Genomic DNA, 14,781 nt, shown 5'->3' on the forward strand with positions numbered 1-14,781 from the left:
GTTCCAAAACACTCCCTAACACACAAGAAAAATATTTCTGGAAACATCCACACATCTATTCAGGGGATCAGTCAGATTCTCATTTATTCATGCACATCATTCAAACATGTACAACAAGGCCTGCAACAAAACAATGGAATTATGGTTGCATGGACAAAAGTGCAACTTATAGAGGCAGATTAGATAGAAAAACGTTGTCTTCATGGACTAAAAAGTTGCCATCCAAAGGAATCACGCCGACGCGCGTTTCGGTGTTGGGCCTAGGAAGGCCGCACCTTCGTCAGGGAGGGGGGGTACAACCAGGAAGGGGAACACATAGGCTGAGATAGGAATAATATCCAATCATGCTAGAAATTCAAGGAGTCCACGACTGTCAAGATCCTTCAGTGGGGGCTCGCAAATTGCAGTGAAAAAATCGCACTTTTTCATCCCATTCAAGCCGGACGGTCAGAAACAGAATCGTCTGTAGAGCGTGTCCCGATATTTCCCGGGTGAAAAGGGCGTTCACAGGTCCCAAAATGATGAGCTGGAAACTAATGACTGCAAAGATTTACTGCCGCACCTGGGTAACAATTATGATCGGCCGCCGGTTGAAGAATCACTGTGGTGCAGGGGTCCGGAGAATTCGGTTTCCCGGGGCGGATTCAGACAAACGGCTCCCAGGCTGCGGTGCGACGTATTCTCAACCTGATAAGGGTCAGGGTCCAGATAGGATACTGGACGTTTTCTTGGATTTGAATGTGAGGCATGGTTGGCCCTTCTCAGGTTTGCCCATTAATGCGCCGGTATGTTCTGGATCGTCGTCAGAGAAGTAGTCAAGGCCTGCCCATGGTGCTATGCACCTCACAGCAAAGAGGACCAGGGGCAGCAGCAAGAGAAAGGCCAGTTTGGACGTGCACACAGTCCACAGCTGCACCGATGGCCTCTATAGCTGAACCCAGCCTTGGGCCCTGCACCTCTGAAAGCGCAGTCACCGTTCACAGCCCACCTCAGCCGCACTTGTTGCTAGTGCTCATATGAGTCTAGGCCTTGTGTGAGAGTCTAACCCGGAGGGTGGGGGGAGATATAGCAGCCCAGACCGTCTATGGTGCTCTTGTGGGTCTTATGGGCAAGCCCCCACCCCATGAATCAATGAACAGTCCACAAGAATCCCACTGCCATTCTTCATGCACCAGACCGGGGCCCTCACCCCGCAGTATGGAGCCCATTGGCGCGAGCCGCCTCCAGGCTCCGCAAAACACAGTCGCCGGTCGGGCGCCTGTCCGCCCCTCCAATCAGGCCCAGAGCCTGGGCAAGGCAAGCCAGGCGCCCCTCGTATGTGGGGCAGCGGTAAGTAGGTAGGCAGTCAGCTCTTGTCACTCTCTGCAGCGGCATCAGGCGTCACGCAGGCCGGCCCCACAGATCACTGCAAGAAGCTCTTTTTGTGTGTGAGGATGCTGGCTGGGTGGATTTTAGGCGGATATTGATCCCCTGACCGGTGGAGTTGCACTAGTGTGAGGCTATCTTGCTTAGGGGTCACTAGCGCCCCGAGAAGAATGCTATATTTGAACGAAAGCAGCTAGGGCGCTGAAGTGAAACACAGACAAACAGTAACAGAGCAGGAAACCAAGAAAAATATAGTCCACCAGAGAACATATGAAGAGCCATAGTGGAATGAGACAGTACTAAGTCCAGGTCTGTGGGAGGGACAAAAGAGAGAAAGGGGGGACAAAGGGGCGCACTGACCACTAGTAAGCAATGATTTTTAAAGGACACTGACATGGACAAATGAAAAGCACTGCCAAAAAAGGGGATGGACTTGAAGCGCACAGACTAATCACAGCAGGTCTTGAAGAGACAGTGCATGCACTGTCTAGCTCAGGTGTCTCCAACCAGTCGATCGCTAGCTACCAGTATCTAGCAGAAAACTTCAGAGTAGCTCCCAGCCTTGAGTTCCTTTTTAACTAGGAACTTCAATAAATAAGTATTGCGTTTTCCTTGTAAAGTCAACGGAAAGCTATGTTTATTTTAATTTTTTATCGAACTGCAGATCGCAAAGCCTGAGAATAAGCAATGCCCCACTCAGATTTATGACCCATGTGGGTCACAAATATTCAGAACTGTTGCACTGAGGTATTTAACTCTTAAATAAAAGTTGTACTAAACTCAATACTAGAGAATGACAATGAGAACAGAAATATATTTCTGACTGCCTCTAAATTAGAGAAAATTTCAATTAAGAGTTAACTTAATGATTAAGTTTACTCTTCCTTTTAATTTTCTTCCTTCTCCAAGTGTCACATTTACAAACAGTAGGCATCTTTCTCCGAGTGGCTGGTAGCCATATTTATAACTGAAACATTCACTCATTGTCTTTTAAATGGGAGAAATTTAAAGTGAAGAAAATGTTTCTATGAAACATTGTCTTCAGCTTTTCTCTACATTTAAGTCCTAATGTTCTATGAATCATGTTTCTTCACTTTAAATTCCCCACAGTTAAACAAATGACTGTATTTTCCTGTTATAAATATGGCACCATGTCTACAGGAGTAATATGCTTGCTTGATGTTTGTAAAGACACTTTGACAAAGGATAAAATTAAAATGATGAGTTTTATGTAATGCATATAAACATAGGGTTATCTTAAGCAACATCCTCGTTATTAAATCTTCTCTTATTTGTGCACTTTTGCGCTCTGGTTGTGTTGTGCGCGTCAGTCTCCCCGGTCCACCGCAGCCTTCTATGCTGTTTGTGTGGAGGGAGTAGACGCTAGGAGTAAAGGGCATTCTCCTCACTTCCGGTGGGACACTGACAAGCGGCCATCTTAGGAGGCTGACGCTCTAGCGTTACCCCGAACCGGCCTATTTAGTTCCAGGACGCCGATGCGCAGCGACAGACAGGCTAGTCTGCTTGAATGTTGAGCAGCACTAGCGCCACTATTGACATCATTGTATTTGCATCATTAGATTTTCCTTGCTCACCTGTTTTAAAAAAAGCTACATCCTCGTTTTTAAATCTTCACTTATTTGTGCACTTTCATGCTCTGGTTGTGTTGTGCGCATCAGTCTCCCCTGTCCACCGCAGCCTTCTATGCTGTTTGTGTGGAGGGAGTAGACGCTGGGAGTGGGGCATTCTCCTCACTTCCGGTGGGACACTGACGAGCGGCCATCTTAGGAGTCTGATGCTCTAGTGTTATCCCGAACCGGCCTATTTAAATCGCATGAAGCCGACGCGTGCAGCGGGCGGGCCGCTGGCGCTCCAAAGGTGCACCAAAGGCAAGTCCGTCTGCGCCCGGCCGCGCCCGGCTGGGACCAGGGGCCTTGAACCCTGGCAGTTTTCAACAAACGTTTACTTATAACCCCCAGACACTACTCAACTTGCGAGGAGTCACGGGCACTGAATGCCTACATTCACTGACCCTCGCTAACAGTCCTGCCAATTGCCCTTGCTGCGACTTTAAGTTCCAACCAAATAGTGAGGCTATTCAGGAGGCTGACCCCTCTCTAAAAGTCTTTGTTTTAAACTGCTGCTCTCTCCCACAACACTCAGTCGAACTGGCCCTCCCGATTGAAGATCTTAAACCTGATCTTTTATTCCTGACAGACACCTGGTTGCAGGACGAAGCTGACCCAGCTATCATCCAGATCTTGCAATCAGGGTACTTAATACATAGAGTGGACCACAAGACAGGAAGAGGCAGAGGGCTAGCTATTATCTTTAAAGATAATTATTGCTTCCGGTCTACTACCGAGGATCTATCTGACGTTGAAAGCATTATTTCTCCCTAGACTCTCACCTACTAATACCTTCTCCGGCCTGCTACTCTGCCGCCCCCTGGTCCCCTATGTCATTTTCTTAATTCATTCTCCTCTTTTATTGTTGATTCAGCCCTAACCTCTGCTAATTTTACAGTACTAGGCAATCTTAATATCCATCTCGACGACCCCTCTGACCATATGGCGAAAGACTTACTGGCTAGCCTCTCGGTGCTCAAAATTGTGCAGAAAGGCTTTGCCCTCACACACGTCAAGGGTCATCTCCTTGATTCGGTGCTCAGCAATGATCAGGCTCTCTTGGTAGGCTCTCCCATCCCTCTCCCTTGGACTGATCATTTACTAGTTCCCCTGGTTTGGGAAACTGCAGTCTCTCCTCCTTTGCAGAGTTTTACTCCACAGCTGGAAAGGAAATGGGCAAATTTGTCCTCTAGCCAGTGGTCTACAACTTTAGTTGCCACTAATCCCACTGCTGATTTGGATCCGGAAAGGGCAAATAGCAACTTTAATTTCTGGATTCAAAACTCACTGGACACGCTACTCCCCAAAAACTTTCCTGTAAGAAACCCAAACAAAAGCTGGCTCCTTGGTTCTCCCTTAAACTAAGAGAACTTAAACAAACTTGTAGGGAACTGGAAACGAGATGGAGACAGAAATTAGCAGATGAAAGGAAAAATGTTTATAGAGAGGCAATAAGAAATTACAAGGCTGAAATTAAAATTGCTCAATCCTCATTTTACAAGAAGATTAGTGCAGCTGCGAACTCACCCAAAGAAATCTTTCGTATTGTTAAATCCTCACTACCATACCACATAAAGCCCCCAATTTAGAAGATGCACAAGTCCGTTGTGATAACTTGGCGAAATATTTTCATCGAAAAATTCACTTGATATCCCAATCCTTCCTTCCCCACCAGAGTGGGTCTGTAGTCTCCAGCAACAAGAGTTCCTTCTCCAAACATCAGTGTTCACTACCCGAGTTTCCATTGTTAGATGAGGTGACGTTGATCACACTTATCTCTAGGGTAACTTCAGGGTTACCTATGGACCCGGCTCCTCCGCAACATCTTACTCTAGTCACGGAAGCCATCTGCCCAGTAATTCTGAAGACCCTAAATGCCTCTATCACCAGGGGAAAGGCACCCTCAGCCTGGAAATGTGCCCAGGTCAGAGCCCTTTTGACAAAACCAAACCTAGATACTTCCAACCTGGCCAATTACCGACCCATTTTTCTTCTTCCCTGGTTGAGTAAGCTGATAGAGAAACACATAAACTCGACTGTAGTCCATTACCTGGAATCAAACAATCTACTCCATGAGTCCCAGACAGGGTTTCGTCCTACGTTTGGGACAGAGACTGCCTTACTGGCAGGAACAGAAGAGGCTAGGAGACTGGTAGACCAGGGCTGCTCAGCAGCAATCATCCTGCTGGATCTCAGTGCCGCTTTTGACACAGTTGATCATACCATCTTACTTGAGCGTTTAAAAAATCTTGGAGTGATGCACATGGCCCTCACTTGGCTCCAGTTCTTTTTATAGGACTGATTCTTTAAGGTTATTGAGGATACTGTAACATCTAACCAATGGCCTCCTAGCTGTGGTGTCCCCAGGGTTCTTCAGTGAGCCCCACGCTTTTTAACACCTAAATGGCTCCATTGGCAGGAATAGTACTTCCATTCGGCATTCAAATCATTACCTATGCAGATGATACTCAACTGGTGTTGGCATTAAACCACCCGGAGGGTTCATCTTGCATTCTAGGCAGTTGCTTAGAAGGCGATAGCCAAATGGATGGAACTATCTCACCTTAAGTTAAACTGGGGACAAGACAGAACTAATGTTCCTGGGCAAATCACCCTCACCGCCCTTCACACTATTCTGGCCGACCTGTCTTGGCACCATGCCTGTTCCAAAGCAGCAGATTAAGAGTCTTGGCATATGGCTTGACAGTTCCCTCTGTTTCAACCATCAAGACGCCAAGCTCTCACCTACTTGTTTTGGCCTGATGAGGATGCTAAGGAAAAGTTTACCTCTACTCCCCTTTCAGGTGCGCAGGATTATGGTACAAGCCCTTATCCTGTCCAAACTGGATTATGGGAAGGCCCTATATTTGGGCGCCCCTCTTGCCACTATCAAAAAACTTCAGGTGATCCAGAACTGCGCGGCCCGCCTACTCCTCCAGATCCCTCAGAGGCAGTCTGCGAGTCCCGCACAAAGGACACTTCACTGGCTTCCCATCCAGTCTAGAATACGATTCAAGGCCATGTGCATTGCCCATGGAGCTATCCGGAAAACTGGACCTGCCATTATCCATCCTCTGGTGTCCCCCTACCTACCTTCTAGGAGTCTTCGCTCCAGCGACGCCTTTCTCGCTACTAAAAGGAAAGTACGAAGATCCAGATGGGGTGGACGTTCCTTTTCTTTGAATGCCTCCAACCTTTGGAACTCTCTTCCCCTTACTCTTCGTAGGGAATCCAATGTAAAAATCTTCCGTAAATTGCTTAAAACTCACCTCTTTAGTGCCACTCAATAACTTGCTGTGCTTTCTGTCTGTCTGGTCATAAGCACTATGAGGCCTCAGGGTAGCTACGTGCTATAGAAATCCTATTTCATTCATTCATTCATTCATTCATTCATTATCTATTCAGTTGAGTTCTCTCCCGTTTCAAAGTGTCGGATTTACACACAGTAGGCATCTTGCTCCCAGTGGCTGGTAGACACGCTGCCATATTTATAAGTGAAAAAATACAGCCATTTTTTAATATGGAAGAAATGTAAAGTGCAGAAAAATGTTCCATGAAGTGTAGAAAAATGTTCCTTATTAGGATCATTTTTGCAGAACATCTTTCTGCACTTTAAATTTCACCCATTTAAAAAAAAAAATGGTTGTTTGTTTGTATTTTACATGTAACCGTGCCATATATGGAGAACGGGATGTCCTGTGCCACAAGTGCATGCAGCACAGGTTCTTAGTCATCCATACACATATATCCCATTAATTCACCTAGACGATGCACTCACTGCCGGACTAAGAAGGCAAACCAGCCCTGGCAATTAAGTCAGACCGACCGGGGCGACACATCTATGCTGCTTTTGTTATTTTGTTACAGAGGGGCCAATATTGCAGCAATGCTGCGAAACCAGCCCCCAGTAATACAAAAATGGCCCCCAGCAGTCCAAATGCAGCCCCCATCCTTCCGGCTCACCGGGAAAATGCCCGGTCCCCGCTACGGCCAGTCCGGTCCTGCATGACCTCATTGACGCACATGGCAGCCCTATCATAGTACACTTAGTCACAGTATGTTGTTCAAACCATAGTATCAGGCTCCATATACATTAGATTTAAAGTTAATGTAGCAAGGCGAGGAGGTGCCTGGTAATAATGCACAAGTTACTAGACCTTCAGTAGCACACACCAATTTTCACTGACCAGAAGCAGCTCTTGTAGCAGAGAAAGTTGGAGACCCTTGGTCTAGCGTGACCTAAATTCATCCCAGTAGTAAACCATAGTCCTTACAGCATGTTGTTACCTTGTCTGTCCTCGACTGCAATCAAAGAACGTGGAAGTCACTAAATAATGACTTGTGTAAACCAGAAAATATGGTAAAAAGATATTTGATTCAGGGAGCGCGAATCAGTAGTTGACAGTTAACACCAATAACTTGCCACTTTAGCAGAATTGGCAGTCTATTTCGCTTCCCTTTAAAGTGGGAAGAGCAATGGGTAAGTGCCAGAGTTACCCGTAGCATGATTCAAAGGTTTTTAGAAGAAAAACCTTGTACACCTCAGAGTTTAGATATATGCTGAATAAAGAATTACTTACACGGCAAAACTCTGTCAGTCAGCTTTTCAATCAGGCACTGCTGCCGGTATTGCTAGGCAATTTACAGGACTTCAAACATAATGTCACAAGTCTGTTTTACATTCTGACCTATGTATTCTCAGGTGTGGCATGAAGAGTTGCATAGTTCTTCATAACATTTAAATGTAATACAAAAAGAAAGCATAATGGGATTTTATTACCTCCTTTTCCTCATTCAATTTTACAAGTTCTTCATTAAGCTTTTTATTAATTTCTTGTTCCTTAAAATATAGGAAACAAAAAACAAGTTATAGCATTGAGGATTGTAAACATGAATACCATCCCCTATGTCAATACAATACAAGGTCGGTAATTGGTTTCTAATATACATGTACTACATACTTGGATTGCAGCACAAATGTTAAGTAAAGTGTCACAAATGTGTTGAATATGTAATGGTATTATTAACAGGTTGAAGGAAGCAGTATGATGTCAAATTGTAGTATATCAAATTTTAGATTAAAAAAAACTGTAGGACCATCAAGTACCATTTGTAGTGTTTGCTGTAGTTCCCGCAGCTGCTGTTCCTTTTCGATAAGATGGATATTTTCTGTCCCCAACGTGCTCTGACATGTGACCTTGGACCTTATCAAGTCTGCAGTTACTTTCTTCAGTTCCTTAAAAGAGAATGCCGGTTATCTGACGAGTGCCAAAGCGGTACAAATAAAAAGGAAATCACTTATAGCGCCCTACTTTGAATTTGTTCTGAACGATGTAGCAAAGTTTCAACAAATTTATAATCGTCTTTAATTGTCAGAATGATACACTATACAATTGCCAACTATTATTGACAATGAACATCTTGGTATAACTAGGGGGTTGCAGGTCTTTTGTTTATTATCCTACATTGATAATTTAGATGGTATTCAGATTTACTTCCATAAATATAAACCCCAGTTCACGTGAATTTAAATATGAATTGGTAAAGCCAATGGGTCTGGTTATATGACGCAGACGGACAATCACGGTGTGGATGGCTGGGCTTCCCTTATAATGGATACATTTTAGTTAAAGCAAGGCCTGATTGTGTTTCAACATGAATGCACTAATTCCTTAGAATCAATGTGACAGGCGCCCTAGAAAGCTAAGAAACTGTTTGAATGGTAATGCTAAACAAATTACTTACCTTCGGTAACGATATATCTGTAAGAAACATTAGTAGTGCCAGATTCCTCACCTTAGAATTACCCCCAGTTGTCAAACAGAATCCGGAAAGTTTTCATCAGCAGTACCCCTGTACGTCCGTAGGTATCGTCGTTCGGCTCCACGGTCATCGTAGGCGTCGTTGGCGCCGGGATGACGTCGCTGGATCTACTTAGACGCGCCCACGCACGCTGATGTCAGTTCTGTGCACGACTTTCTGCACCAGGAACGCAGAGTCATGCAATAAACTGACCACTGGTGCCATGAAACTAGGGCCCTGAAAGGGTTGACCGTAACCCTAGAAATCAGTTTGCATAACGGGGAGGATGGGTGGGGCGGTAAGGAATCTATCAGTATTAATGTTTCTTACAGATACATCATTACTGAAGGTAAGTAACTTGTGCATCTGAAAGAAAGATGTGGTGATAGATTCCTTACCTTAGAATAGATACCCCAGCAATACCAACCCCTTTGGTGGGTCTTTGAACCAAGATCACACCAGAAAGTCCTGGAGAACAGAACAGCCAATGAAGCCGTCTCTCCGGACTTAGCTGTCCAGGCAGTAATGCTTGGTAAACGTGTGCAACAAGGCCCATGTAGCTGCCTGACAGATGTCATGCAAGGGAAATCCCATCCCAAAGCAGTAGTGGCTGCCGTCGCCTTAGTAGAATGGGCGCGTAGCCCCACCGGAGGCTCCTTTTTAGCCAAAGAATAGCACGCCTTAATGCACAGCCCGACCCATCGAGAGATGGTCGCTTGTGGACAGCCCAACCTTTCTTGGCACCCACATAGCCAACAAAGAGCTGGTCATACACCCAGAACTGTTGTGTGCGGTTAAGATAGAAAGAGAGCACACGTTTTGGGTCCAGACGGTGGAGCCTCTCTTCCTCTTTAGAGGGATGCGGAGGCGGAAAGAAGGTGGGCAAAGTGATGGTCTGCCCAATGTGAAAGGCAGTGACAACCTTTGGCAGAAAAGATGGACGAGTCCGTAGAACAACTTTGTCCAGATGGACAGAGAGAAAAGGAGGTTTAGAAGAAAGAGCCTGGAGCTCACTCACTCTTCTGGCAGAAGTGATGGTAACCAGGAAAGCAGTCTTTAGAGTGAGAAGGCGAAGACACATCAAATAAGGCAGAGCTAGGTTCAAGTCCGACTGAGGCATTATGAAAGGAACAGGAGGAAAAAGATGAGTAATGCCTTTTAAGAATCTATTTACAACAGGGGACTTGAAAAGGGAAAGCTGATCTGGAAGCCGTAAAAAGCTGAAATGGCCGAGAGACAGCCCTTGATAGTGCTCAGAGCACAGCCCTGCTGGGCCAGAGATAGGAGAAATAGAAGAACCTCTGAAAGAGCGGAAGAAAGAGGATCCAGATCCTTTGCTGTGCACCATGCCACAAATTTATCCCACCTGCAGACGTATACCGTTTTAGTGGAGGGCCGCCTGGCCGCCAAGATAACATCACAGACTTTGGGAGGCAGGTCGAAAGATGTCAACTGCCGCCACTCAATCTCCACGCAAGGAGGTGGAGACTGGACAGGTTTGGATAGAGAACCCTCCCCTGCTGCTGCCACAGAAGATCATCCGCAGAGGCAGGCGGAGCGGGGGATCGATCACCATGCTGAATAGATCGGGATACCATACTCTTCGAGCCCAGTCCGGAGCCACAAGAATAACTTGGGCCCGGTCGCGCTTGATCTTCTTCAGCACTCTGGGTAGAAGTGGTATAGGCGAAAAGGCGTATAGTAGACCGCAACTCCACTCACAACGAAAAGCGTCGCCTAGCCAGTGCCGCCTTGGAAATTCTAACTCACAGAACTGAGGACATTGTGCGTTCTCTTCGGTGGCAAATAGATCTAACCAAGGCTCTCCCAACTGCTGAAAGAGACATTGCGCCACGTCTGAGTGCAGATGCCATTCGTGATCCATCATGCACTGATGGCTAAGTTTGTCTGCCCTAGCGTTCAGAGAACCTGCCAGGTGTTGAACCACCAGGGACATGCCCTGATGTTCCTGCCATGTCCAGAGGCGCAGAGCCTCCTGGCATAGGGACAACACCCCACCCCACCATGTTTGTTGCAGTACCACATGGTGGTGGTGTTGTCTGTGAACACCTGCACTACCCTCCCCGCGACCGAAGGAAGGAATGCCTTAAGTGCAAGTCGGATTGCCAGAATCTCCAGAAGGTTGATATGGAGCCGGGCTCCTGCCGGAGACCAGAGGCCTCTGATCTCCACTACTCCCATGTGGCCGCCCCATCCCAGAAGGGACACGTCCATCACCACTGTGTGCGTCGGTTGAGGGAGGGAGAGGTATCTGCCATTGACCCAATCACGATTAGCGAGCTACCACTGCAATTGTCGTGCAGGGCCCTCCGAGATCTGGACGGGATCGGACAGGTTGCCCTGATGCTGTGCCCACTGGAACTTCAGGTCCCACTGCAGAGCCCGCATATGCCATCTGGTATGTTCCATTAGCAGGATGCAGGAAGCCATCAGGCCTTGACCGTAACCCAGGTTAGAGGCTGGAAGATCTGAATCATAGCCTAAATATCCCAGACTCGCTGTTCGAGAGGATAAACCCGAAACTGCGCTGAGTCCAAAACCGCTCCAATGAAAAGGAGCTTCTGTGAGGGAATCAGGTGCGACTTCGGCACGTTGATGGAAAACCCCAGCAAATGCAGGACGTCGGCCGTAGTCTGGAGATGGGAGACGACTGTCTGGGGCAAGCCCGCCTTCAACAACCAGTCGTCGAAATAGGGGAAGCCTGGAACACCCGATCTGCGCAGATGAGCCGCGACCACTGCCATCACCTTCGTGAACACCCGAGGGGAGCTGGTAAAGCCAAAGGGGAGCACAGTGAACTGAAAGTTCTCATAGCTTACCGTGAACCGCAGGTAATGCCGGAGGGCCAGCAGGACAGGGATGTGGAAATAAGCATCCTGCAAGTCCAACGCTACCAACCAGTCTTGCATGTCTGGGGCAGGCAAGACCTGAGCAAGTGAGACCATCTTGAACTTCTCCTTATGGAGGAAGCGATTGACATTCCGAAGGTCTAAGAATGGGCGCAGGCCCTTGTCCTTCTTCGAAACCAGAAAGTAGTGGGAGTAACAACCAAGACCTACTATTGACGTTGGAACGTGCTCGATGGCCCCCTTGGCAAAAGGGCCGCAACTTCCTGCTGGAGAAGTGCCAAGTGATCCCCCGACATGCGGTGGTACTGAGGTGCCATGGCTGGAGCGTTAGTCTTGAAGGGGAGGAGTAGCCTCTTCAGACAATTTGCAGCATCCACTTGTGATGTTTCGCCAGTGGGGGAGAGGATGGCGAATTCTGCCGCCCACTGGCGTTTGGTGGGCCTGAAATACCAGACTAGAAAGGCTTTGCAGTGGAAGCTGCGGGGTGGAGGTGGACTGACCCGCCCGCTGGCCCCCTGAAACTGCCTCAACGGTTCCCACATCCGCGGCCACGCTGCAGTTGTTACTGTGTTGGCCTGTGGCCCTGCAAACATGGTGTGGCACCCCTTCCATGGCCAGGAAAGGAGTGAAAAGCAGAAGGCTGAGTGGCCGGCAGGCCCAAGCACTTGGCCATAGCCCGGGAGTCCTTAAAGCGGTCCAACACACTGTTGCTTCATTGCCAAAGAGGCGAATGTCATCAAAGGGCATGTCTATTAGTGTTCTGGACCTCCCCTGAGAAGTCAGTTGTCCTCAGCCAGGCGTGGCGCCTAAGCGCCACAGTTGTGAAAATCGATCTACCCAGCAAGTCGGCAGTGTTCAGCCCACAACATATGGTGAACCTAGCTGCATCTCTCCCAGCAGCAATTGCCTGGGAGAGGACTGCCCGGGCCTCCTCCGGACAGTTAGGCAGCACCTGCAGAACTGTTTCCCACAGAGAGTGGGAATAACGGCCCAAGAGGCATGCAGTGTTCACCGACCACAGCCCTAAGCTGGCAGATGAAAAAAGTTTCTTGCTAAGCTGGACCAGATTCTTGGATTCTCTATCCTGTTGGGGCATAAGGGACGCACTCTGGGAAATAAAGGCTTGGACAACAAAGCTCTCAGTTGCAGGGTGTTGGGAGAGAATTAGGGGGTTGCCCGGAGGTGGGTGATGGCGTCGGGCCATGTTCCTGTCCACAAGAGCCTTTGTGTTGGGCCTGGACCAGGCGCCCAAAAGAACATCAGACAGTTCTTCATTAAAGGGCAGCAAAGGCTCCAGAGAGGTAGCCGCCGGCTGGAGCGCTTCTGTCAGGAGTTAAGTCCTGACGGCCACCATAGGGAGTACAAGGTGGAGGACCTCGCTGCCCTATGCAACACCACTGTGTAACTGGCTCCCCCTCCTCCGTAGCCACGGTACGAGGAGACAGCATGCCCAGGTGAGGTGTCAAGACAACTGGCTTCCCCCAAATCCTCTTCCCATTCTGGATCATAAGCACACTCTTGTGCTAGAGGGTCCTGTTGGAACCGGAGATCTCTGGTTGGCACAGGTATGCACTTGTGACAAGCAGGGACCCTCAGCACCACGCCAGGGCAAGGGAACTACTCCTTCGAATAACCCCTGCTCACCCTCTAGGTAGTGTGGCGCGAGCAGACAATAGATTCAAGCAGGATTATCACAAGACCAAATAACGTTTGGTCACCAGATTACAATATGCAAACGTAGTCTTTCAATGTTCGTTGTTTAGCAAGGTACGATGACAGGGAAATAAGAACGTTGCGGACCCTGGATCCAATATGAACTCGAGACGGAGTTCAAGTGTACCTTGCTGGTGGAAGTCCGAGGCATTTCAGGCACGGCTACATGTGAGGGCGGACCCCGAACGAGGCCGACGGTTCTCCAGAGGATCTCTCCGGCTCAATGCCCCTCGAGGAGCGAGGTGAAGGAGCAAGACTGTGGAGGGTTGCGGCGATCCGGTATCGATGCAGCTCACGGGGCGAGGCGCCGTTCAGACCTGCGGGACGCACTACTTCTTAGCACGCCGGGTTGTACTCATGGATCTGTGAGAGGCGTCGAGTTCTCGGGCAGAAAGGTGCAGCACCAGGCTTCCGGTACCACGGTATGGGGAGGCCTTTCTTGAGGTGCGGCACGAGCCTTGGTATGCAGGAGCGCAAAGCGAGACAGTTGGGTACGTTACGACGTACGGACCGTCCGAGGCTATGTAATGCTCTCCGTGCAGATTCTGGCTGGAGAAGATGAGAGGTACACAGTGCGCTCCGTAAGCGGCGAGGTGACAGGAGAGCAGGCGGCCCGGCACTGAACCGGAGAGCGACTCAGGGATGAGCGGGGCTCTCTACGGCGGGGCGACCAAGCTCCGAGCTGTCACGACCTGGGAGGGGGCGAAGGCACCTGAGTCACAACTCTGGCGAGGGAATAAGAACTGAGGCCCAACAGAAGACGGGCACAAGCAGATAGAACCCAATGGTCCTGGGGTTCCATTCAGGGGGCAAGCTCTCGATCAAGCCCTTGGAGATTGTTTCAGGCACAAGTCTACAAAGTCCTTTCTGGTCCTTTCCTCTCCGTTCTCAGCAAGGCACCACTGCAGGCCAGTCCAACAGGATACAGACTGGTTTCCGTCCTTCAGCTTCTCTTGGTCCTTCTAGTCAGGCAGAGGTTCGTCGTGGTCAAAACTGAATCTGATTTGTAAGGAGCAGAGCGCCTATATTTATACTGCATTTCTTTTGTCTTTGCAGGCCAGGGGGCCTAAGCCTGGTTCAACCCAGTTCTGAAGTACTTTGTTGACAGGACGCTGCCCTCTTCTTTCAGGGTGCAGGGCAGAGACATCAGACGCTCCGCAGGAGGTGGAGCCAGCATTTTGGTGGTGGAGCACAACCCTATTCAGAGTCAAGGACTACTCCGCCCAGGCATCCTGGTGTAAGCACCCCATTCACCACCTGGAGCAGCCGACTATCCCCGGGAATCTCCCAGCCCTGTCACTCACACAAACCCAGACAGCAGATACACATCCTAGCAGAGGCGGGCTGAACAGTTAGGCGAGCAAAGGCTATCTTTCTAAAAGTAGCATTTGCAAACACAGGAT

This window comes from Lissotriton vulgaris, chromosome 2_1 (assembly GCF_964263255.1).
Source record: "Lissotriton vulgaris chromosome 2_1, aLisVul1.2, whole genome shotgun sequence".
Classification (NCBI taxonomy): domain Eukaryota; kingdom Metazoa; phylum Chordata; class Amphibia; order Caudata; family Salamandridae; genus Lissotriton; species Lissotriton vulgaris.